The following is a 25,870-nucleotide window of genomic DNA, read 5'->3' on the forward strand; positions in this document are numbered from 1 at the left end:
AAACATTTATAATAGGTGCATTAACATTCTTACTCCTAAAAAGTTAACCTTTATGAATTCTATTTCATTTTTATTTCTCAAATTTCATTTAGATTATGAGTCTCCCAACAAGTCTTGTATAAGGATTCTTTACATCCTTTGCGGGTGAATTAAAAACAGGTTACCAACTCTGCCATGTTAAAATTTCATTAAAACTCTAATGTCATATGCAGCAATAACTAATTGTCTATATCCAGACACAATAGAGAAAAGAGAAGAAAATCCTGTAAAAGAAAATACTCCTATTTTGTGCTAATGAAATGTTAAAACAGGAGACTTTCCAAATGGCTCCAAGACATCTCCTTATAGTTTGGCATTGTAGTAACTAAGAATTTATTTTTTATTGTTTTAATGTGTGGATTCCAAGAGATGGCGTTGGTCATTCCACAGTGGGTAAACTGTCTATAACTTTTCTGGGTCACATCAGATTTAGGCTTTTTGGCTTACTGCTCACTACTCAGTAAACTTTTATTCACAAGTTTAAAGTGTCATGTCTGCAAAAATTGATACTGTATATTCCTTTTTCATATGTCTGGTTGAAGGCTTTGTAGCAGTAAAGTTTGATACAATTATGGAAAATGTGCATGCTTAGAGCATATGAAAGGAAAAGTAAGTAAATGAGTGAGAACAACCTGATTATTTATAAAATAATCAGAGCACATGCATGTATATATACAAATGGATACATCATTTATTCAAGATAAGTTTTCATGATAAATTGTATTTATTTGTAAGAGTTCAATATTTTAAGAAATTTGGGGTGTTTCCTTTTTCTTAAAACTAGTTTTCTTACTGTTTAAGATGAACAAAATGTAATTATCAATTGCTACACAGTAAATTAAGCAAATAATTATTTTGAGATTTAAAAATAATCTGATCCTTGCTCTATCTCCTTCAGGGAATTTTTTTTATAAAGTTTATTTATCTTTTGACAGACAGGGCACCAGTGGGGGAGGAGCAGAGAGAAAGGGAGACACAGAATATGAAGCAGGCTCCAGGCTCTGAGCTGTCAGTACAGAGCCCGATGTGGAGCTTGAACCCATGAACTAAGAGAGCATGACTTGAGCTAAAGTTGTTGGATGCTTAACCGACTGAGCCACCCAGGCACCCCCGGGGAATTATTAAAATTCAAACTGAAATTGTGGTACCTTTTTAGATAGAAGCATATTAAGCTATGACTCTGAGATTTAGGAAACAAATCAAAGGGTCCCTGCATTAAAAGTTTCTGTATTATACCATTTTGTTTAATTATTTTAAATAAAAAGAATTCAGTGTAGCAGTCAAGTTCATGGGGTGTATAGTCAGATTACTCCAATATGAAATATTATATGACCTTGAGCACGTTACTCTTTGTGCTTCAGTTTTCTGACATATTAATTGAAAATAATAATATCTCTCATTTTAGGTGTTTACACATGTTAAATGAGTAAATATATCCATGGAGCATCTGGGTGGCTCAGTCAGTTGAGCATCCAACTCATGATTTTGGCTCAGGTTATGATCTCATGGCTCCTGGGATCAAGCCCATATCAATTCTCTCTCACTGTCTCTCTCTCAATAAATAAATAAAACATTTTAAAAAATGAGTACATATCTCTAAAGCACTAAGAAGAGTGGCACAATGAATGCTATAGGCCACTATCTACCTCTAAGTGTCATGTTGCATTAATTTTTACTTTTTACATGAAACCAAGAGGGAAAAAGGTGGGTTTTTTTAGCGTACCTAATTGGAATATGAATTTAATGAGGTTTGATTATCATTTACATCAACAATCCCTTCAAAAAGTAATCAAAATTTAATACTAAGCGACTCAATTCATGATAGAAAAAAAAGTTAAATTATAATGTAATTAAGAAAAAGTACTTCTTATTAATGGAATGGAATACAGCTGTTTGCTTTCATGGAAAATAATTATTTGCCCCTTATTGCTTTTAGTGAGTGAGTGAGTGTATTTCTTAACACACCAAAGATTTGTTTGGTTTTTATTAGGAAAATAAACCATTTTCACAATTTTACCTCATTTATAAATTTATCATTCATAATTTTGCCATTTTTTTGGTGGATTTGTGATAAGAGTTATATAAGCAGGGAAGTTTTGCTGCTATTATCACTAATACAAAAGTTAGACTCCACGTCAGGCTCTGTGCTGACAGCTCTGAGCCTGGAGCCTGCTTTGGATTCTGTGTCTCCCTCTCTCTCTGACCCTCCCCCATTCATGCTCTGTCTCTCTCTGACTCAAAAACATATAAACATTAAAAAAAAAAAATTAAAATAAGGGGTGCTTGGGTGGCTCAGCCGGTTGAGCCTCCGACTTTGGCTCAGGTCATGACCCCACGGTCTGTGAGTTCAAGCCCCACGTTGGGCTCTGTGCTGGCAGCTTAGAGCCTGGAGCCTGCTTAGAATTCTGTGTCTCCCTCTCTCTCTGACCCTCCCCCGTTCATGCTCTGTCTCTCTCTGTCTCAAAAATAAATAAACATTACAAACAATTTTAAAAAGAAAACAAAAACAAAAGTTAAGTTACATAAACATTAAGAACCATACACTAAGAAATAGTTAACTTGAAGTAAAAATAAGACTAGAATTTTGATTCTCTGACTGGCATTTCTAGAAATGATTTTATAATATGACTCTCTCATTGCTTTCAGGCCTATAGAGTAGTATTAATAAACACATTTTTTATTATATGATAAAAATTACTAGGGATCTCCATACAACCAGCTCTATAGGTAATTACTAGAGCTTTCAAGAAGTCAAACCCACCACTCATTTTAAATATTGTATAACTACATAAAATAGATATAAACCTCATCTGTTAATCAGGATGAGGACAGTGCTTCTAAGAGGAAAATAACCATTCTTTTAGAAAGTAGCTTAATATTTAACCTGTGATACTTTGGGTTTTTCTATCTTTTGAAAGCGCTGTGAAGATTATAAAAGACTTTACAACTCTTATTTTTAGTCTTTATTGCACACAATCTTTTCTTTAAAAAACTATTAAGGTAGTTTTCATAATATTTAAGGATTATGAAAATGCTTCCAGATATTGATAGGTAAGATAGCAGATTTATACCAATCAAACATTATTAGGCATATACAATTGTAAGCTTTATAAAAGATCCAAATATGGTTAAACATATGGAAATCATACAAAAATAACTACTATTTGAACATACACAAATTATACCTATAACCATATTTTAACAGTAGCAATTTTTTTCCCGGTGATCCATGGTTAAATTATATAGTTCAGCTATAGACATTAAATTTCTGTGTGTAAGTCCATCCTTACATGTTGGAAAATTATTCAAATTCAATTATCTGGACAATAAGTGTTGGATTGTTTAAGCCAGTATAAAAAATTAACAAGTAAAGCTTTTGTAAGTTTCAAGACAGTTGAAAATATTATGTTTTTAATAATATAAGCATATAATTTATGCTAAATGGGTGTTAAGATTATGATTGGGATTCTAAAATAATGGTATGCATATCCCTATATTGTCTTTAGCTATGGCAACAGAGATAGAGAGTCAAAGGTAAAATGCAGCATGTTGCTTCCTAGAATTGTAATTTTATTCCAAGAGTTAGAGGAACAAATACATTATTTTATATAAAAATAAACATGAATATATTACTCAGTAAAATTCAAAAATTAGCATTAAATTTTAGAATAAAAATTTTTTGCAACTTTATAGTATAACTGGCCAGTTCTGGCCATATTTCTGATTTTCAGGAGACTACTTTTGCTCTTTTTTTTTTTTTTAATTTTAGAGTGAGAGAGAGAGAGTAAGCATGGGAGAGGGGCAGAGGGAAAGACAGACTCTTAAGCAGGCTCCAGGCTCAGTATGAAGCCCAATGTAAGGCTCCATCTAATGACCGTGGGATCATGACCTCAGTCAAAATCAAGAGTCTAACACTCAACCAACTGAGCCACCCAGGCGCCTCTGTTGCTTATTATTAAACTATCTGGTGAAACCATTTAAGAAGTATTAGATTAATTACTTCTGTCTCAGTTCTTGACAGAATACTTGCATGTTTTTATCAGGCCATCATTCTTTCTGAATGATTTTATGACTAAACTTTTATTAGTATACTTCTTTAATAAATACACATATGCTGTCATTAACCAGATTAGGAAGTCAGTAATGAAAAAGACCCGCTTCTTGTCCCCAAGGTAGCTCATAATCAAGAAATCAAATCTACAAAAATTATCAGCTACAATGCTACAACATGGATGAAGCTTGAGGACGTTATACTAAGTAAAATAAGCTAGTCACGCGCACACACACACACATACACACACACAAATACTGTATGATTCTACTTACATGACACACATAAAGCCAAAATCATAAAGACAGAAAGTAGAATGGTGGCTGCCAAAGGCTGGGGGAGGGGAAAATAGGGAATTAGGGTTTATGGAATAGAGAATTTCAGTTTTATAAGATGAAAAGAATGATGGAGATGGATGGTGGTGATGGTTCCACAACAATATGAATGTATTTAATACCACTAACCTGTGCACTTAAGCACGGCTCATATGGTAAATGTTGTGTTTTGTATTTAACAACACACACACACAAATTAAGCTATTATCTACTTTAAAAATGTATCTTCTTTTAATGGCTTAGCTTATAAATTCGAGTGAAAACACATCTAAAGAAGATAAATTATTTAACAGATTGTATTAAATGATTCACTTATAAATATTCATAATACAATTTGCACAATATTTGGGATTTTCTGTCACATGGTATAGTAGATAGAGATTTTGCACTGCGAAAAGTGTAAGCGCTCTGAGATTCTACTATTAACTTCTATGTTCTTAATTATTAGAAAACTTTTTAAAGGATTTCTTGAATACCTGAAAAATAAATGAATATTGTGGCATTAGTTAGAATGAGATACATGAAAGTTTGCTGCCCTCTGTTATAGGTTTTCTCTTAGTAGATAAGTGTTCTTAGAGTCTGTAAGTTTTATTTCACCATATACATCCTCTTGAGCCTAGAATTTGATATTCTCTGAAAGTGTATTTTTCTTATTCAAGAATTTCTGGCATTTTCTAAAAAAAAAAAATTTCTAGCATTTTCTGATCAGGATTTTAGTGACTTTCTACCAGAAATTTAATTAACTCAATGTATTTTCTCCAGTGTGTCATCAATACTACAACTAAGTAAGTAGAGATTTACCAGGCAATTATCTTTTCTGTTCTTAAAAAAATAGCTTCCATGTAAAGTGTTCTGGGTTTCTGCTAATTCCACATAAATATAAAAATTCTCTACCTTGAGAATAATTAGTTGAATTGAATTATATAACCATGGCCAAATATGTTATTGTTTAAATTGCAAAACAATTCTCTTTGATTCACAATCAGACTTAATAGATTTTTTAAAGTAAATCTTAAGTGTAATCACATATTTTAAAAATAGCAACTTTTACAGATGAAAGAGTGGAGACTTTCACTTCTGGAGAGATGGATTAGTCATACTGCTGCTTGTTCCTCCAGCTAAATACAACAAAAATTCCTGCACATGACTACAGAACACGCACAAGACTCTGGGAGATAAAATAGGTCCCACAAGCTAGGAAACTCAGAATTCAAATAACAACATGGTGGTGATTCCCCTGGGATTCTTTTTTTTCTTGTTTTGCCTCATGGCCTGGAGCTAAAGAAGCTGAAAATCAAAAACCATCAATGGGCACAGACAAAAACAAACAAACAAACAAACACTCCAACAAAAGTCTGCTTTTTCTAACCATAGAACCAAGAATGGGCAGTATAAGAGAGAAAAATTTTAATCACCACTCTACTCCAGCCAAACACGAGAAAAACTGCTCCACCCACCCATCCATGCCAAATGAGCTGGGAGCCTAGACTTCCATGCTACCAAGTTATAAGGAGGCAAGCCTATCCTCACACTATGATGGTGTCAGAGATGGAACCACAACTTTTAATCCCAGAAGGAAGCCTCACTCAAAGCACAGTGACAGTGGAGACCACATGGGCAGTCAGGACTTCTACCTTTACCTGGAAGTAACAAGATGCTCTTCTTCATTAAAAAGATGTTAAAACAGGTCTGGTGGAGAGTCATGGTTTTTACCACAAGCAACAAAAATGAGGCTACTTCTTGCCTTTTGGCCCCCATGGTGTCAGTGAAGACCACCTGGGGAGAAATTATTAGCTATTTCTTTTTCTATTAGCCAAGGAAGTATTAGTGGATTTCTAAGGGAAAGCCAAAAATTGCACCTCCACCCAATGGTAACAAGAAGCCCCCCACTCCCTTCAGGTGTCAACAAAAATTGATGGGGGAATCTGGATCTTCCAATCCTGCCTGGCAGTGACTAGAAAGTCCTTTTCCTTTCTGTGCTGGAGTGGTGTTGGAGGAAGTGAGCTCAAATGCAAGGTACAAATAACATCCAGAGTCTTAGAGCATAATACTTAAAATGTCTAGCTTTTGAAAACCAGGAAAATCTCAAACTGAATGAAAAAAGAAGCAATGAATAGATGCCAATGAGGAGAAGACAGAGATGCTCAAACAAATATAGAATGATATTTCTATCATCAAACAAATCATCAAACAAATCAAACAAATATAGAACATCAAACAAATATAGAATGATAAAGGGATGGATAAATAAATGAGTGCCAAGATAATTTAACCTTCTGACAGTGTAAAAGCCAATCATACGGGCACTATGTATTCTTCTAGCTAAAGAGAATATGAAGAATTTCCTGCAGTATCTACTTGCCCTAAAATTTTAAGCTTGTGTGACACTGAACCCCTTGTATCCAGGGGAAATGACTGTTAGGAAAGTAAACTTCATTTCTCTTTTTATCAGAAGCTATTTTCAGGATGGACAACTAGGCAGCGTTTTATAGACTCAGAGTTAATAACATCTTCTTTTGGTTCTCAAGTGCAAAATTGTCCTTCAGATAAATTGATTAGGTTTTTGGATGGAACAGAAAATATAACTAGCTCTGAAATATGGGATGCTAAACATAGGAAACAATGGCATCACTTCAGGATTCAATAGGAAATTTTCCAGATATTAGAAAGTTCTAAAATATAGACCTATAGAGTTTTCTCAAATGCCAACTGCTGGCTGCTGGCAGTGTCTGAATCCATGCTGCTGATTGCTTCATTACTGAGATCTTACATTGCTGAGGTTCCTCTTTACTAGATCCCGAGACCACCCTCTTTTTAGAGTGGTGGTTCTCAAACCCAGCCAAAGAATCACTTGGAGATTTGTTAAAAGACAGATCCTGTGCCTTACCTCCAGAATTTCTGATTCAGTAAGCTTGGGGTGGGGCCCAAGTTCTGCATTTCTAACTTTCCCCATGATGTTGATGTTGCTGGTCCAGGAACCACACTTTTATTAGCTCTGCTTTAGAGTAGCATTTCCTAAGTATGAAACCATATTTATTCAAGATTGAGCAAATATTCTACACCGTATCTCATAAAACCTATTAAAAGAAGGATTTATTAAAATTCTGTTAGACATAACTTTGTCTATTATTAGGAGAAGCTCTATCTTTTTAAATGTGCCACAGCTATAAAAACCAGGGAATTGAAAATCACCAGACTCAAATACCCTTGGTTTCAAATTGCCCACAGAAGCAGCATTTCTTGACGTTTTTGGTGTGATTGTTGCTGGTCTATAGACTATGTTGTATTATTCTTAGTAATATGTATTTATTACTAAGTATATATGTGTGTGTGTGTGTGTGTGTGTGTGTGTGTGTGTGTATATATATATACACACACACATATATTTATTTGTATTTATACAAATATATGTATAAATACAAATAAATACATATATATGTATTTATTATTAAGTATATATATGTGTGTGTGTATATATATATACACACACATACATATATATGTGTATATATATAATTTGATTGTATTATTTTTCATTTTTGTTTCTTACAAAACAAGAAGTTCTATGAAATCAAATTTTGATCATTTTATGGCAATAAGTCTGCCAGTTAATTCCCCCACCCCCACCAGTTATTTCAAGTTACTATTAGAACCTAAAAGTTCTGGTGGATGTGTCATCCATACATTATGAATTACAATACACTTCATTATCATACAATCATATGATTAAAATACTCAAAAGCATTTTACCCAATACTACTCAGTAATATACTCTTTGATAAAGGAGGGTTAATCCAATACACTTATTAGAATATATTTTCAAGATGAGCAACTTGAAAATTCATCAGATTGGTTCTCACAGAAATTCTACTACTGAAACGAATACTATGTGGTATGTTAATGAACTTGGCTTTAAATAAAATTTTTTAAAAAGAAATTTTATTTTTATTCGCTAAGAACACTTTCTTTAAAAAGTATAATCCATAAATGTGTAATGCAATTAGGTAGCCTTCATTTGGACACAGGCATTTGTTTTTGCCTGCAAGGTATATTTTATTTTGTTTTGTCCAACAAGAATTCCTGTGTAGTTGCTCGCTTGTAAACCCAGATATGGCAAGGTTCCAAAAGCTTTTAAAGTGCCTTTCTAAAATATTGGCAGGAGCCAACTGGCAGGATTTTGGTGGTTTTATTTTTATTTCTTGTTGCATTTTTCCATCACTCTTTTGTTTCCTTTTTTCTCTTTGGAGAATACAAGACTTTGCAAACAATTCTGGGGCTTGCCTGGAGTGCTGCGACAGGGAATTACATCCTGTTTTAAAGGGAATTGTTTATGATGAGGTATTTACACTGGATGCAGATCAGGAGGGGAGAGCCAGACCCACAATTAGTAGGAGAGACATTTATCTCCCAGTGCACGGTCCTCCCCGTGGGCAGAGCCAGGAAGCCAGGCAAAAGTGGATGTAAATAGCCTTGTGCAAATCAGCAAAAGTGGAGTCTGGGTTGGTTTGAGGCCCACTGATTGTTGCCAGAACAGTTGGCCCAGGATAAGCTAGAAAAAGCACATCTGTGCATAGCTGTCTTCTCTCTTTCATTTAAGTAGTTTGCCTCAAAACCTCTACACATATTTTCTTTCTATATGTGAACAAGCCCTATCATTTTACATAGTTTGAAATCATTTAAGAGTATAGGCAATCCCATGGGGCACCTGGATGGCTCAGTCCATTAAGTACTAGACTCTTGATCTGTTTAAGATTCTCTCTCTCCCTCTCCCTTTCCCCTTCTGAGCTCATGCTCTTTCTCTCTCTCTCTTTCTCTCTCTCTCTCTCTCTCTCTCTCTCTCTCTCTCTCTCTCACACACACACACACACACACACACACAAATATGGACCGTTCCTGATTTATGATAGTGCAACTTTTAACTTTTTGACTCTACAATGGCGGGAAGCAATATGTATTTAGTAGAGACTATACTTCAGATTTTGAATTTTGCTCTTTTCCTGGGCTAACAATTTGGGGAACAGTCCTCTCTGGTGATGCTGGACAACAGTAGTGAGCCACAGCTCCCCATCAGCCAGGAGATCATGAGGGCCAACAACGGATATACTTACAAGCATTCTGTAGCCATACAACCATCCTGTTTTTCACTTTCAGTACAGTATTCAATAAATTACATCAGATAGTCAACACTTGATAATAAAACAGACTGTGTTAAATGATTTTGTCCAACTGTGGGTGAGTGTCCAGAGTGTGTTTAAGATCAGCTAGGCTAAGCTATGATATTTGGTAGCTTAGATGTATTGAATACATTTTTGATTTATGGTATTTTCAATTTACAGTGGGTTTACCAGAATGTAACCCAATAGTAAGATCTGTATAACAATTTTCCATATACACAGTATATTTTTCAAGTTAGCAGAACAAGATCATCTGGCAAAAGGTGTTTAGCCTATGGTTTCTCATTGTCATCCCAAATTATGTATGAAAGACAATTTACCTCTTTGATAGAAATTGCCTGTCATTACAATTATATGTTGATGATATTTTTGTAGCATGAAATTGCAACGGTTGGCTCTGGAAAACAATTACAGAGCCTGGAGTGGGGGAGAGTAGAGAAGACGTAAGGAACCAAGAATGAAGGAGGAAGATAAATGAGAAGCTGATTTCTCTGGTGAATCAAAAAGCACCCAGGCAATGCAGATAGAGAAGGCTGCATACAGAAAAATGTAAAGTGTCAGAGCAACAGTTGCACTGCACAAAGTTAAACAGGCAAGGGAGATTTTATTCAAGTTATTACCATAAGGGAGGGAGACCAAAACTAAATTAGAACTCAACTCCAGTGGAACAAAGAATGAGAGTATTTTGAAAGTCTGGGATAAACTAGTGGAAAAGTGTGGGATGACACCAGGGGGAGATTAATCAAGGGGTCTGATGAGCACATGGACATATTCCTGAGTTTCCAGGATTAGGCCATTTTGTGATTAGGCCATCTGTGTTTGCTAACTGGTGTCCATTGAAGTTAGGCTCCTACCCTCCTGGGACATAGGGATGCTATCTTCCTTGATGATTATATGTTGAAGGGGTGGTTTTCAGGTCCTTGAGAAAGGCATTTCTGGACTACAAAACTGGCAATAGGTTTTTTAAAAGATTCACATATATCCCAAAGGGGGGGGGGGGAGAAAGGATTTGCAAGCATGAGTTTTCTAAAGAAAATGTCATAAGAAAAGGGAAGTCAAGGAAGGGCCTAGAGTCAGGAAGAGATTTGTCCAAAGTTTCAAGTGCTTACGGGCCCTCTAGCCTGTGGCAGTTGCCACCATTCTCTGTCTCAGTCTCACTTTAGCCAGACACACATATAAATCAGATCCCTGGGTCCTTTAATCATTTAAATTAAGGTTTCCTGCTCTGGCAGTTAGAGTGGGAAACTATCCCTAATTCTCTCATGAGGAATACATTCAATATAATAACTCTTGCAAAAATGCCTCAAGCTGTGCCTGGCACAATTTGTGGTCTTCAGTGAATACTAATAATTGTTCTTTGTTACCTTCCTTTTTTTTCTAGTAAGGATGGGACACAGGTTGGAAAGTGCTGTGGATATAGGACGGTGAGTGACGTGGATATTGTAAGGGAATGTGCTAACGGCTCTGATTATTCTCCTAAAAGGAGAATACTTGTCCAAGGTATATGTGGACAAGTATTTTTCTTGAAATGGTAAATGTAGAATCCTCAATATACACAAATATGTTTCCAACCATGATCATCCACAACATATTGAAACAAGTACCACAGCAAGAATAGACACCTGCCAAAGATTTCTAACTAGAGAAAGTCAGTAAACGTAGTTGCCATCAGAGTTTCTGGCTTGGCAGAAAAAAAACCACCTGAGTTATGTGTCTTCATCCTTCAACTGACATTAGAATAAACTAATTGTTATAGAGTGAGATATCATCTCACATGCACACTCACACACGTCATCACACATCCATAAGGAGATACATATATCCATTAATATCCATTTTAATTTTATTCCTTTGATTTATTTTCAAATAGAATATGGCAATCCTATTTTCCTAAAAGAGTCACAGCAATATTTCTAGTCCCACATGCTTTTTCAAGAACTTGTCATTCCCTATCATGTGTTGGAATCTATCTCTCCTTCCCTTGAAACTGTGCAGGTCTTTGTGACTTTGTGATAAAGAGAACGGGGCCAATAACACTGTATGTTAACTGTATTGGAGTTAAAATTAAAAAGCTTAATTTAAAAAAAGAGGGAGAGAGAGAGAGAGAACGGAGCCAAAGAGATGCTGTATAACTCTGAGTACAAGTCTGAAAGGCTATATGGCAAATGCCTGGAGCTCTCTATCTGTCCCTGTCTCTTTTTTCTCTCTTTTGCATGTGCTCATACCTTTGGATAATTTCACCCCCTAACTTCGGAGTCTTGCAGTTAAGACCTCAGTCCTCTGGAGCAGAAAAAGAAGCCATCCTTGTACCCAGTCCAAGTTCTCGACATGCAAACTCCATGATTATAATAAATGGTAGTTTTATACCACTAAGTTTGGGAGTTATCTGTTTTACAGTTAAGTAATCATAGCAGAGACAATGGGAGTTGTGATTTGTATGTGTTTCAATTATTTGTATGCTTTAACCTCTGTAAAAAAAAGTTGGGGGCGCCTGGGTGGCGCAGTCGGTTAAGCATCCGACTTCAGCCAGGTCACGATCTTGCGGTCCGTGAGTTCGAGCCCCGCGTCAGGCTCTGGGCTGATGGCTCGGAGCCTGGAGCCTGTTTCCGATTCTGTGTCTCCCTCTCTCTCTGCCCCTCCCCCGTTCATGCTCTGTCTCTCTCTGTCCCAAAAATAAATAAACGTTGAAAAAAAAAATTTTAAAAATGTAAAAAAAGTTGTTTTTTTTCATGTTGGCAAATGTAATACTCTGAAAAGAAAGGCAACAGTCTAAATGGCCACAGATGGTGATTCTATGGTTGAACTCATGGCAGCCTAAGGACCTAAGAGACCATAGAAATCACTTAGCCTAAAACCTTCTCATTCACATGTTCTGGTAAAATTGCCTTGACGTGTGTTGACCTAGGCTCCAAGTAATGTCAGACACGAGAAATGTTCTCTGGTTGATTTTCAAAAATAGCTTGCTGTTGCAGTTGATGCAAAGTTCAAACAAAACTGTATTCTATAGTGAGAGGTTTATTTGGGGCTTTTATATTTATTTTGAATTTAATTTTTAAATGTTTCTTTATATTTGAGAGAGAGAGAGGGAGAGAGAGAGAGAGAGAGAGAGAGAGAGAGAGATCTGAGACAGGCTCCAGGCTCTGAGCAGTCAGCACAGAGCCTGATGCGGAGCTTGAACTCACAAGCTGTAAGATCATGACCAGAGCTGAAGTCGGATGCTTAACTGACTGAGCCACCCAGGTGCCCCTGATTTTATTTTAAATTCCAGTATAGTCAACACACACTTTTGTGTTAGTTTCAGGTGCACAATATAGTGATTCAACACTTAACATTCGACAGCCAGCGCTCATCATGACAAGTGCCCTCCTTAGTCTCCATCACCTATTTCACTCACCTCCAACCCACCTCCCCTCTGATACCAATCAGTTTGTTCTCTATAGTTAAGAGTCTGTTTCTTGGTCTCTCTCTCTCTCTCTGTCTCTCTGTCTCTCTCTCTCTCTCTGCCTCTCTCTCTCTCACTCTCTCTCCATCTGAAAGGGTTTATTTGAGCCTGAGAAAATTTTCAGCCAAATTCCATATCCTGAAGCATTGTCTCTCAGTACTTTGCAGAGTTGATAAGTGGATTACGAGAACATAGGTTATTTTTCTAAAAAATGTGTGTCCTTGTTATGGCTTTCACTCAGCTTGCCTAGCCCCCTTGCACATCCTAATCTTTTTCATTATTTAAAGTCTAAACTTTCAGAAGGTCAATAAGTGGGCATAAATGACAGATATCATTCTACGTGTGTCAGTGTCTATATCCTGGGCTCATATTGTCTGAGAACACCTTCACTACTCAGTTCTTCAGTGACTGGAAAGAGACCATGAATACATGGCAATGTCTTTGTCCTTTAATTTAATAAGGAAATTTTACTGCATAACCATTGCTGGTCTAATGAGGTCACTTTATAAATTCCTCTTTCTAGATCTCACTCTTAAGTAGACCCAAATATCTTATTAAATTGTTATTTCCTTCCCCAATAAAAAACTTTCTTCAGAATCCTTTTAATCATTTTATTTTGATGAAAAATTTATCCTTGATAAAGCATTCTTCATTAACTTACTAGCATAAAAAGTATCTTATTACTTCCTTCTATTTAAATCAGAGTAAAAAGTAAAGTGTTTCAGGGTTGCGAAACTAGAAAAGTAATGATGCCATTGTAATAAATAGGAAATTTGGAAGCTTGATATCTGTATGGAGTCATGCAGGAAAACTTCCATCTAAACAAAAACGTCCAGGATAGAGCCATAGAGTTTTGAGATTTGTCTGTACAGACATAATAGCTGAAATCATTAAAATGAGATAGCTCTCTGAGTGAGTGTAAAGAAATAAGGATACCACTTATGTATTAATTCATGATATATTTCCAATTGTCTTCAATTCATTTAAAATATTACTTTTGTCTGTTTATACACATCAACCTGCTACTAATATTTAAAGCAGCCCAGGGGCACCTGGATGGCTTAGTCTGTTAAGCATCCAACTTCAGCTCAGGTCATGATCTCACAGTTGGTGGATTCAAGCCCCATGTCGGGCTCTGTGCTGACAGCTCAGAGCCTGGAGCCTGCTTTCTATTCTATGTGTGTGTGTGTGTGTGTCTCTCTCTGCCCCTGCCTTGCTCACGCTCTGTCTGTCTCTCTCTCAAAAATAAATACAAACATTAAAGCAGCCTGAAGTTTCAGACATGGTATAAATTTAATATTCTTTACAAAATATTTGTTACAAGACAAAATCCACTGAGAAGCTAAGAAAACTTTCAAAGCACCCTCAGTCTTTCTCACTATTTTGAACTTCTGCTAAAAATGCCCAAAGGAAAAAAGAACACATATTCTGTGCAAGGCACTATCCCAGGCAATGGTGATACAATGAAGAATGAAACAGATTAAAAACCCTGCTCTCATGAAACTTATATTTTATTAGTGATGGAGATGAACAGAGACAATATAGTCAACAAACAAGCTACTTATACAGCATCGGATACTGCTGTGTGCTTTGAAACAATGTGAACAAAGTGAATTGTGAAGGAGGATAAGGGAATGCTGGACTGGAAGTTAAGAGTTATAATTTAAATAAGGGGCACAATGCAAGTTGCACCGAGACATGGCAACTGCAAGCCATGAAGGATATGTGACGTTCCTAGGGGAGAGCATGCCAGCAGAAAAAAAAGTGCAAGGCCCTGGGACGGTGGATGAGTGGCATGTCAGAAGAACAACAAGTATGGCAACATAGGTAGAGGGAAGTGAGCCAGGGATAGGTAGCAAGAGAAGTCAGAGGGAGATGGGAAAGGGGTAATTCCATAGACCTTCAAGGACTTTGTAAGGACATTGATTTTTTTCATTTTTATAAGATGGAAGCCTTTAGAAGAATATTAGCAGAGGAGGGACATGAACTACCTTACATTCTAAAATGGTATTTCTGGCTGCTGTGTTAAGACTAAATTCATGGGGGTAAAAGTGGAGACAGAGAGGCTATTGTAATAATCCAGGCACGATTAACAGTAATTAGGGCAGGGTTATTTGTCAAGAGGAGGTGAAAGGATAACTAAAGGGATTTCATGATAGGTGTTAAGAGGAGGATTATAGAGAACTCAATGAATGGAAAGGAATATTAAAGTTTTCAAGGATGTATTTCATATAAAACTAGAACCACGGGCACCTGGGTGGCTCAGTCCATTAAGTGTTGGACTTCAACTCAGGTCATGATCTTGCAGTCCGTGAGTTTGAGCCCCGCATCAGGCTCTGTGCTGACAGCTCAGAGCACGGAGCCTGCTTTGGATTCTGTGTCTCCCTCTCTCTCTCCCCTTCCCCACTTGTGCTCTGTCTCTCTCTCTCTCTCAAAAATCAATAAATGTTAAAAAAATTAAAAAACAAAAAAAACCTAGTACCAGTGGCCCATAGTATAAATTGTGGTCCTTTCATAAACGTGGGTTACAATACTGCCTATGTCTGAACTAGATCATGAGTATATTGAGTTTATAATGAATGCTCCATAAATATTTATGTATTTGAATTTGATTTTGAAGTTACAGCATTAACATGTGGATCCACCAGTCTTGTTGGCCAATTGTTCATTTCCATACTGCCCTATAATTATTAAAGCTTTATTTAATATTTTTAAAACGCATGTAAGTAGAACTTCTCATGAAAATGCTATTTGACATAAACTCTCAGTAACAATTAGAATTTATAGAGCTATAAATACACTGAATCCACCATAAACTGGATATGGTTAGTATGAAATACTATGGATGAAGATTTCTTTTTTGTTCCACTCTATCATGAAATACTTTGGGGTAAAACTGTTAGAAAAAAAGTATTTGGAGTTGGGTCAGTAATACGGATCATTAGTATTTATCAAACACTTTAGTAAAATATGTTTAGAAAATATTTTGGGCATGTCTACCTTGAAGAGCTATAATTTTAAATATAGAGAGAGGGAGAGGGTGAAGGAGAGAAAGAGATTGAGAGGAAGGGAGGGAAGGGAGAAGAGAGAGAAAAAGAGAGAGTGATTTTTCCAGACTGACCATGTCCTTATGTCCCTGGGCCCAGATGATTTTTGGATTACCCACTGCTTTGGATACTTTCTGTCATTCAAAATCTCCATTGATGTCAGTAATGATATGATTTTAGGAATATACCCGTCTAAAACTTGAACAATACCTTGAGGTACATGCAACTCAGGAATTAGCAAACTTTCCATGTCTATTTACCTGCATACGATAAGACTGTGGCAAACGAAGGGAGCGTAGTGCACATAAAGAAAGGGATCTGGACCATATGGAAGATTCTCCAGTCAAGAAGATCTCCCTCATGTTGCTCACTATAGAAATACACTGTGAACCACCAGGTATCTCTTTTTAAATGCAAATAACCCCTGAGAAGACTAAGTACTGGCTTTGGGATCAAATATATCTGTTGTTGAATCCTCTCCCATTTACTACTCATGTGACCTTGGGAAAGTAGCTATTATTTATCTATTGATTTTTTACAGAGACTTGCTTCCTTTGGTATAGTAGAAAATACCTGCTGTTGTTGATTAACTGCAGATAACCTCTCCCTCTATGTATTCTTCTTGAAACACTGACACTCATTCCTCCTCTCTCCCCCTCCCACCCTCTCCTCTTGCCACCACCTACCCCCTTCACACACAGTGGTAGGCTTTCCTGGGAGATTTATATCACTTTATTCACTTATTTCCAGATAGAAATGTTTCTTTCATTCCTTTATCTATTCATTCAATCAGCTAAAATTTATTGAGCATGCCAGTAAGTATTATGTACCCTTAGGTATACAAAACAGTGGTGCCTGTCTTCACAGAGCTTACCTTTTAGTAGGGGATGTAGATGATAAACACATATATAATAAAGCATCACTGTCTATAGAATTTTGAAAGATGATAAATGCTTTGAAAAAATGAAGTGGAATACAGTATTTGAAGGGTATTAATCATAAGTTAATTGGTTATAAGAAGTCTCCTTGAGAAAGTGACATTTGAATAGACGTGTATAAAGAAAAGGAACTTAAGGAACAGTCAAGAGGCCAGTGTAGCTAGGAAAGGAGAAAGATGGAGATAGGAACAGGGCTGAGTTAGACCTGGCAGGGCCAGGTTGATGAGGGCATGACCAGTCACACACAGGGCCTTGAGCTTGGGGCTGAATGTTACATGGCCACCTTCTTGGAATTATTAATAATTTGTCTTTAAATTTGTTTTTTGTAGATGTGTGCTTATGGGACAATGCTATACTTTCCAGACCTTGGAGGCTCAGTACATGCACGATCCCACCTTCCAGTGCTTTGTTGACTAACCCTCCTGTTGCCCACACCCCCACCCTGAAGGCCTGATGGGACCTGGGTGAGGACTGGAAGGAGCCTACGTTAGTGCCTCAAAGCACAGCACGGTGGTGGCCCTCTGGTTCAGGACTAGCAGTACTATGTGCATTCTGTGGTTGAGTCAGTGGGGGAAGCCTCACCCATCCCAGATCCAGGTGTCTGTGGCATCTTGTTATAGAGTTTGCAATGCCCTTGGCAGTTGTTCATCAACTGTATGTTGGGGCAATGGGCCTGTGGGAAGTGGATATACCTAGCTGGACTTCCTTCTCCCAGCAAGGGCACAGCCTCTGAGTCTTGCAGTTTGTGGGGAGGAAGGAAAGGAAGTCCAGGAGCCAGTGAGTGCCCCACCTTATTCAGTAGTGAAGCAACGCCCCTGGGCATCAGGGAGGCCCTTCCTTTCCCGAGGGAGAGCCTGACAGGTTAAGAGAGACCATGAAAGAAAGAAAAACAACCCTCTACTTTAGTACTTTTAATAGTACTTAGAAAAGCAGAAAAAGGGAACCTGCATTTTTATCTTGATCTGAGCCCTGCAAAACAAGTAGCCAGTCCTACAGATAGATAACAGAAAGAAGGCAGATTCTTTAGGAATGTATAAGCTCTTCATTTCAAGGACAGCCCCTGAAGATTTTTGAAAAGAGTATGGACATGGCATAATCTGCTTTATGTTTGTAAAAATCTCTGCTGTTGTTTTGAGAGAGCCTAAAAATGGGTTAGGACATCATTTCCAACCCAAGGGAGAGATGATGGAAGCACAGACCAGGTGACACTGGAGGTGACGAGAAGTTGCGACAATCAGGGTAAGATTTGAAGGTGGGGTTGAGATAATTTACTGATGGATTGTGCAGGTCTCTGGGCTACACAGGTATATACAATTTCCCAGACTCAGTGAGCTGTACACTTATGATCTGTGTATTTTACTATATGCAAATTACACCCCAATAGAAGTAAAAATAAAAACAAAAGTATTGTGCAGAGCAATTTTCATGGGATGCCCTCTTGCCCCACCGCCATGTGAAGAAAACAAGGAAGGGCTTTCTTCTTTAGACAAATATCCTTCTATATATGAAATAATAATTTCTGGGAGGTTACACAAGATACATTAGCAATATTAACCTGTTCAGGATCTAGGTCAGGAAACAAGCAGAGAAAGATAATCATTCTCTAAAGACTTTTTATAATTTCTGGGTTTTTTTAACCATATAAAATATTACCTAATAAACTGCTAAATAAATATATTTTACATTATGCATTTGGGACACATTTTAAAAGTTTCCACCATCCCGTGTCAAGGAAATAAAATATTCCCCAGCACTTTCAATACCAGTAAAAGAATCTGTGGTTTGGGCTAGCATGAGGTATTAGCAATAGTTTTCTTGGTGTGCTGAATCCATGAAATTCATAATTTCTAGTCATGACAAGAACAAAGCATATTTCTACACGTCACTGTTGAAAAAGGACACAAAGGGGCTTTAATCAAGTATCATAAGGCAGGGGAATCAGAAAGTTGCATTCGGTCTTTGGCAAAATCCAAACAGGGCAGATAAAGGAGTAATTTTCTAAAACTAATAGAAAATGGGCACAAAGAAGTATAATAGAGAACAATCACCACCCGTGGAAGAAAATATCTGACCTGAGTTAACAACAACAAGCGGCGTGTTCTAGGGCAGAGAACAATAGCACCATCTGCTTTGCCTGGATTCACCATTTCTCTCTTAACTCAGCCAACTGTGCTCATCTCCCTGTCGTCCTGCCCCACTCCTGCTTGCTGTGCCTAACTTCACCACCACACCAGAGAAACATTTTTAAACTATAAAGCCAATCATTTCATTCTCTTACTTAAATCCCTTCCAGTGTGTTAACAGGATCAACAATGGTCTGCACCATGCCTGTATCCATCTCCAACTGTAGTTACCTTCTTTTTCATCTCCTCAGCACATTGGCCCTATTCATCTCTTTCTTGCCTCGGGATCTTTGCATGTGCTCTTCCCTCGGTATTTAGTGCTCTCTTTCCTACAGTGCTTTGCCTGGCCAACTCCCAATCACTCTTCAGGCCTCAGTAAGTGGTATTTCCTCAGAGAGGTCTTCCATAACTTTTTGACCTAAGGTAGTAGTCTTTGTTACAATCTTTCCATTACTTTTACTTAATGATATTTATCAGAATTTATAATTTCATAATTATTTAGCTCCTGTCCCCTGAGTATACTGTTGACACTATCAGTGCAGGAACTATGTGTGTTTCATTCATCATTGTTCACCCAACACCCAACAGTTCATAGTTGTTGAAGGAATTATAACCTAGCATTCACCTGTCCTCCTTGAAAATTCTCCTGTCCTCCTTTAAACAGTTACTCAGCACTGTTCTGGTTTATAACAATATTTTAAATGAAGTTTATATGAAGGATTGATAGACTGTCCATTTTTTTCAATTCTTTATTAAGTTTAGATTTCGGTCTCAGAAAAGGAAAAAAGACTCAAGACCAAGAATTACTCAATCATATAGGTGGCTGGGGTGGGGTAGAGGGTAGAAAAGAGCCAAGCTGGTTAAGTTTTTCATACACACACACACACACACACACACACACACACACACACACACGCACACACACAGGATTTATGAATTAAAATTACTCTCTAGGTTTTCACCTAATTATTCTCTGGCACTAGATGAACACACATGAAATCTCTCTGTTGTCCTTATGTGATTTGAAGCAACTATAAATAAATATAAAATGTATTTGACACATTCCAGCAGTCTTCCTGTTGATATTAATACAAATGTTTTTAGTTTGCAAAATGTTAAGTGTTTTGTGGGAGCAAAGCGCCTTTTCATAGAGCAATTCTCACAACAGAATTATCCTTCTCATCTTAATTGATTTATTTAAAAGGAACACCAAATTCACTTGCTAATTCGGTGACAGTCAACGGGCTGGGGTATGAAAGGCAGCAAGAGAGGAAAAAAAAGAAGAGACCTGTGGAAACTTACTAAGTTATTTCTCTGATTTTACCCACCAGGCAGAGCCAAGAAAGAAATATTAGAAAGCCTACTATTCTGAATTTCATTACAGTCCATTCTGCTCCACATCGCCGTGACCTATTTAAACCAGAAAGTACGCATCTCATGACTAACACAGCTGACTGGCTCCTTCACTGGCTTTCTGCAAGCAGGTGATCAGAGCATGGAGACACTGGCAATGTCACCTGTGTGTTTCAAGCTTCTGCTGCACATTGCGCTGCTGAGAGGGCAGGGGCTGGAAATTGAAAAGAAGGACACAAAGCAGCAGGACTCCAATGTTCCCACTCCACAGAGCCTGCTAGCCATATGGCTCTCCCAATGCCCCAGAATGCACACATGCATGCATGCACAGCACATGTATTTCACAAGACCTCATTATTTCACAGTTACATTTCTGTTTATGTGCATTAACAGAATCTTCAGTTGTCCTTTTAAATTTATTAAATTTATTATGGAAAATGCTGAGAAATCTTAATTATGAAATCAGTGGGGTTTTTTTGTTTGTTTTAAAAATTGTGTCTAAATTAGCAATGAAAAGATGGATAACTCAAGTGATCCAGAAAAACAGACCATAAGGAGAGTCTTGAGATTATCGAAGCTTTGATGGTCAAAGCTAAAAAGAGGTTAAATATAAATGTCAGGGAGCTAGAATTTCCTGTCTCCCCTTAGGTCCTTCTAGCTGGACTAAGCATTAAATATACATGAGACAGATTAACAGGAGAAAATCAAATTTAATGGCATATATAGGGAGAATCCACATAGACATGGAGATCCCAAAGACAGTCAGGCAAAATGAGTATATATATGTCATCATAAACTAAGGGGAAGGGAGTAGGGGTCTGGGACTTCAAAGGGAAGGAATGTAATTTGCAGGGTAATAGAAGAACAAATGTTCGGTAAGTAAATAGATATTTTTCCTGCCATAGAGATAGGTCACTCAGACAAACTTTATCTCTGGTATTAACCCTTACTCTGGAAAGGACCATCAGTTTAGATTCTTCTGTGTTGTTAATAGAACAGCAGTTCTATTAGATAGAACAGCAGTTAATAGAACAGCAGAACAGCAGTTTCTCTTGAACCGGCAGGGTCCCTGTTGCCTTCAGCTGAAAATAATCATACCAAAGTGATCCATCTTGAGGTGGCCTGTCCCTGTTCCCTACAATATCATCTACCCAATGCTCTCTCTTTATAGCCAAAAAATATGAAGATGTCTATGAAGGCAAAAGACTTGTCCAAGATACTCAGGACCATGAAGAAGGGTACTGATGGGCCTAGAACCCAGACCACATTAATCCCACTCCAAGCCCCTGTCCAACCTACCAGAAAATACAAGGATATTGAAGGGAACAACTGAAATTTTGGAATAAGAAATAGAAGACAATAAAAATGAAGAGATTGGGATTATATAGTGTATATTCCTTGTTTATGTGGGTGATTTTTCACCATGACAGATGAAGTGGACATATTTAAGACCCATTAATATTAATGGGCCCCTAATATTAATGTTTCCATGGCCCATATTTATTTTATTTTATTTTATTTTATTTTATTTTATTTTATTTTATCTTATCTTATCTTATTTTTTTATAGTTCATTTATTTTGAGAAACAGAGCATGGCAGTGTGAGAGGGGAAAAGGCAGAGAGAGAGGGAGAGAGAGAATCCCAAGCAGGCTCTACACTGTCAGTCCAGAGCCCATCATAGGGCTTGATCTCACAAACGGTGAGATCATGACCTGAGCTGAAATTAAGAGTGAACACTTAACTGACTGAGCGACCTAGGAGACCCAACCCGTATTTATTTTAAATAATGTGAAGTGATAGTAAAGTATTTTAAGAATTCTGGGGAAATTTTCAAAATGTTGACAATTATACAATAATACCTCATATTTGCATGATGCTTAGCTCACTTAGATCACAATATTTGCAATCCTATTAATAAATAATGTTTCAATGTTCTGAATGTAACATATTCTTTATTGGGTTTTTTGGGCAGAATTCTTCCAATTTGCTGCATCGACCTTACTGCTCTTTCTGAAAGGATTGTGAGAGTACACTAAGCATACATAAGAATATGCCAAGATACTATATAAACATTATATGAAATACACTAATCTCTAATTTCCTTGAACATCTGGATTAATAACAGCATATCATGCCCTATTTGCAAAAGAGGATCCTGCCTCCATAAGTTGGTAAAATTCATATTGATCTAAAAATTCCTTTATAATAACAATATTATATATATGTCATATATATATACGTGTGTATATATATATATACACGTATATATATATACGTGTATATATATATATACACACGTATATATATATGTGTGTGTGTGTGTGTGTATGTATACCCAAATAGAATAAAAACAATTTTTCAATGTATAATTTCTATACCTTTAAGACTTCCAAATTCCAGACCTTAGTATATAACATTTTAAAAAATTCCTGTTGTGCTTTGGTATCCAAAGTTTCTAAATGACTGCATCTTCATAACCTAAAATAATAATTCAATCTGGAAGTGTCCAAGCAATACATTCTTTGATATTATTTCTTTAAGAGCTACTAAACAACCTTCAGAGTTTCATGGGTTAGTAATATTTTTTCCTTATTTCTATTCATATAAAAACTTGAGGAAAAAAATCCTCATTTACATTTACTATAAATCATACTCCTTGTTCATCTGGGAGGCATGCAATATAACAGAACATATGTTCAGAATTTCACAGGAGTAAGGAAATTGTAAAAATGGCAATCAAACTGTAAAAATGTAGCTAAAAAAACCCTTTTCTGAATTATAGTTTCACAGAGAGACTGGTTATTTGGGTGATGGTAAGGAAGTCATTTTATTTTGTATTTAAAAAAAATACTTTTTTGTTCTAAGTACTTGTTCTAAGTAATTGTTTTCCTCTTCCTCTACATAGCTAAAAAAATCAAGAAATGAGTTTCTTTTTGTAGTGAATATATTTCCAAATTTTTGTGATAAAAAGTATGTTGGATGTATATACATATTCATTGTCTCAGGTAAACAAGCAGTAGGTTGACTTAGATAAAGAAATGTTGGACAAGGAAAGCTACAGTCTAATTAACATCCTGAACTCAAGAGACAACTTTGCCTGGCCCACACCCACCAGGCAGAGATTTTCTGGGCCCTATCGGACCACTGTAGAGTATGGTTCCTCTCATTTATTTGAAACACATAATCAAAGGCACATGGCTTTCCAACCACCACAACATGATGTTGTCCTTCTTGGCTTGAGCTTTTTTCCCCCCGTATACTTTCACAATAAGTTGAAATGTTTATTAAGTGAAGTCAGACTTCGCATATTTATTGTCCTCCATCTGGCCCCACAAACTAACAAAGCTATCACATTAAATCGCTGATTTTTTTTTTTGTTTTTTTTGTCCTTAAAACTTCCCACTCTTTCCCATTCCCTTACATCCTTTCCATGCAAGATCATTGAAGATACTCATTGTTTTCCAGTTAGAGCATGGACAAGGCAACCTCTTAAATGGCTTACCAGTCTTCAGACTCACCAGCATCCATCCATTCTCTCTGAGAGCTACATTCCCATAATGTGAATTAAGGCCAAATCTCTCCTGCTTGAAATTCTTCACTTTCTCCCTTCTTTGTAAATAAAAATTTGACTCTTTTGTGTGGCATTCAAGTTTTTTCAGAAATCCCACCTCCCAGATTATTTCTCCTGCATTCTTGTCACTTCTCAACTTTCTCCAATTCTAAAGCCCAGCAAATCTAATTAGAAGTCCTCAAAAGTGGCCCTCTTTCATTTTTTCCCTTTTGGCTTCCCCTGCTTGCCTTCTTTTTAGCTTGGCTACCTCAATCTAAATGAAATCTTCTTGCTTCTCTGAACCTCAATTTGAGCTGACATCCTCAAAGTCCCAAAGGACTCTGTGATTTACTCATATCTGGTTAGTCTTTAGGTATTAAATTGTCTATTTTAGGGACAAAGCACAAGCTGCTCCAAAATGCACCCCTTTGGAAGGCAGATTATTTTAAGCTGAAAATAATCAAGGCCCCAAAACTGAAGAAGAAACTTTGATCCCTTCCACTCAAAACTGCATTAAAAATTTCAGATAGAGGACCTGCTTCAGAAAGAGCCATCACCATAGTTAACTACATTATAATATGAACCAGGTATAGTAGACAGGGAGGAACCTAGGAAGGGCTGTTTGATCAAAGTGTTCTCTATGTCCCATTGTTTCTGAATGGCCTAATTAACATTTATTTACCAAACATTTACAAGTATTCATCTTCTTGTGAATTGTATTCCTTCCCTTTGAAGTCCCTTCTAATCTCATGCTTGGGTTGCAACACTGAAGCCCACTAAGTTTTTGTTTCACTGAATTTAAGAATAAAACTCTTGACTTTCAAGTCCTGCAAAAAGCTCTTATGCCCAAACTAAATGACCTTATTTATTATAGGTTATATCTTAGTGTCATCTCCAATTTCTTTGTCTTCCATGGTCTTAATTTAAAAAAAAAAAAAAATTAAAAAAGACATGCTGAAGTTATCTTGAGATTTTGAAATAAACGTACAGCTGTAAAAATTATAGTTCAAAATAGATAAAGATTAGAAACAATAGAAGAGTCATCATTGCTTGTCATCTCCTTAGTATAACTCAGGGTGTGTGTGTGTGTGTGTGTGTGTGTGTGTGTGTGTGTGTGTGTGTTAAATGAGGCCCAGGTAGCCCTGCCACAGGCTGTCTGGAGGGTGCAGTGGCTGTTTCTTGTCTGGCTCCAGTGAGAAGCAAGGCCATAGATGCCCTGTGCACCTTCTCATTTAGGTTCTTCCAGGATTCTGGTGAGGTCCCAGATTCTTAGGGGTGAGAAATGCCATTCCTGTCACAGAAGAGCTGAGTAATGGGCTGACAGCAAGGAAGCAGACTTGTTCTTCAGCCTGGCTGGTGTGTTAGCACTGTCCCAGTTGGCCTGAGGCCAAAGGCTACACTTATCTGCTAGTCCAAACCGCCCTCCTTAAAGTCCATTTAACTCAGTGGGTTCTCAAAGCGTGGTCCCCAAACCAGCAGAATCAATTGCGAACTTTTAGAAATGCAAATTTTGGGTGCTATCCCAGATTATTGAATCAGAACTTTGGTTCCAGCAATTTGTGTCTTACAAATCCCTTTGGATGAATCCACTTGCTAAAATTTAAGAACTGTTGATATAACTTTAATACTCCTAAAATTAGGTTCTGAGACTAAATAAAGCAAGAACTAGCATAGACTATTTTACTGAAGAGTCATCATTGCTTGTAGAAATTTTCCTCTTACTCCAGTTCCTTGCAGTTTTCCAATCCCCATGCTTTTGATGTGCAAAACAGACATTTTGAAGCTTTAATGTAGGTTTTTGTTCTTCTGAAGCTTGT

Source organism: Puma concolor, chromosome B2 (genome assembly GCF_028749965.1).
Source record: "Puma concolor isolate L17-30 chromosome B2, mPumCon1.1.hap2, whole genome shotgun sequence".
NCBI classification, from domain to species: Eukaryota; Metazoa; Chordata; class Mammalia; order Carnivora; family Felidae; genus Puma; species Puma concolor.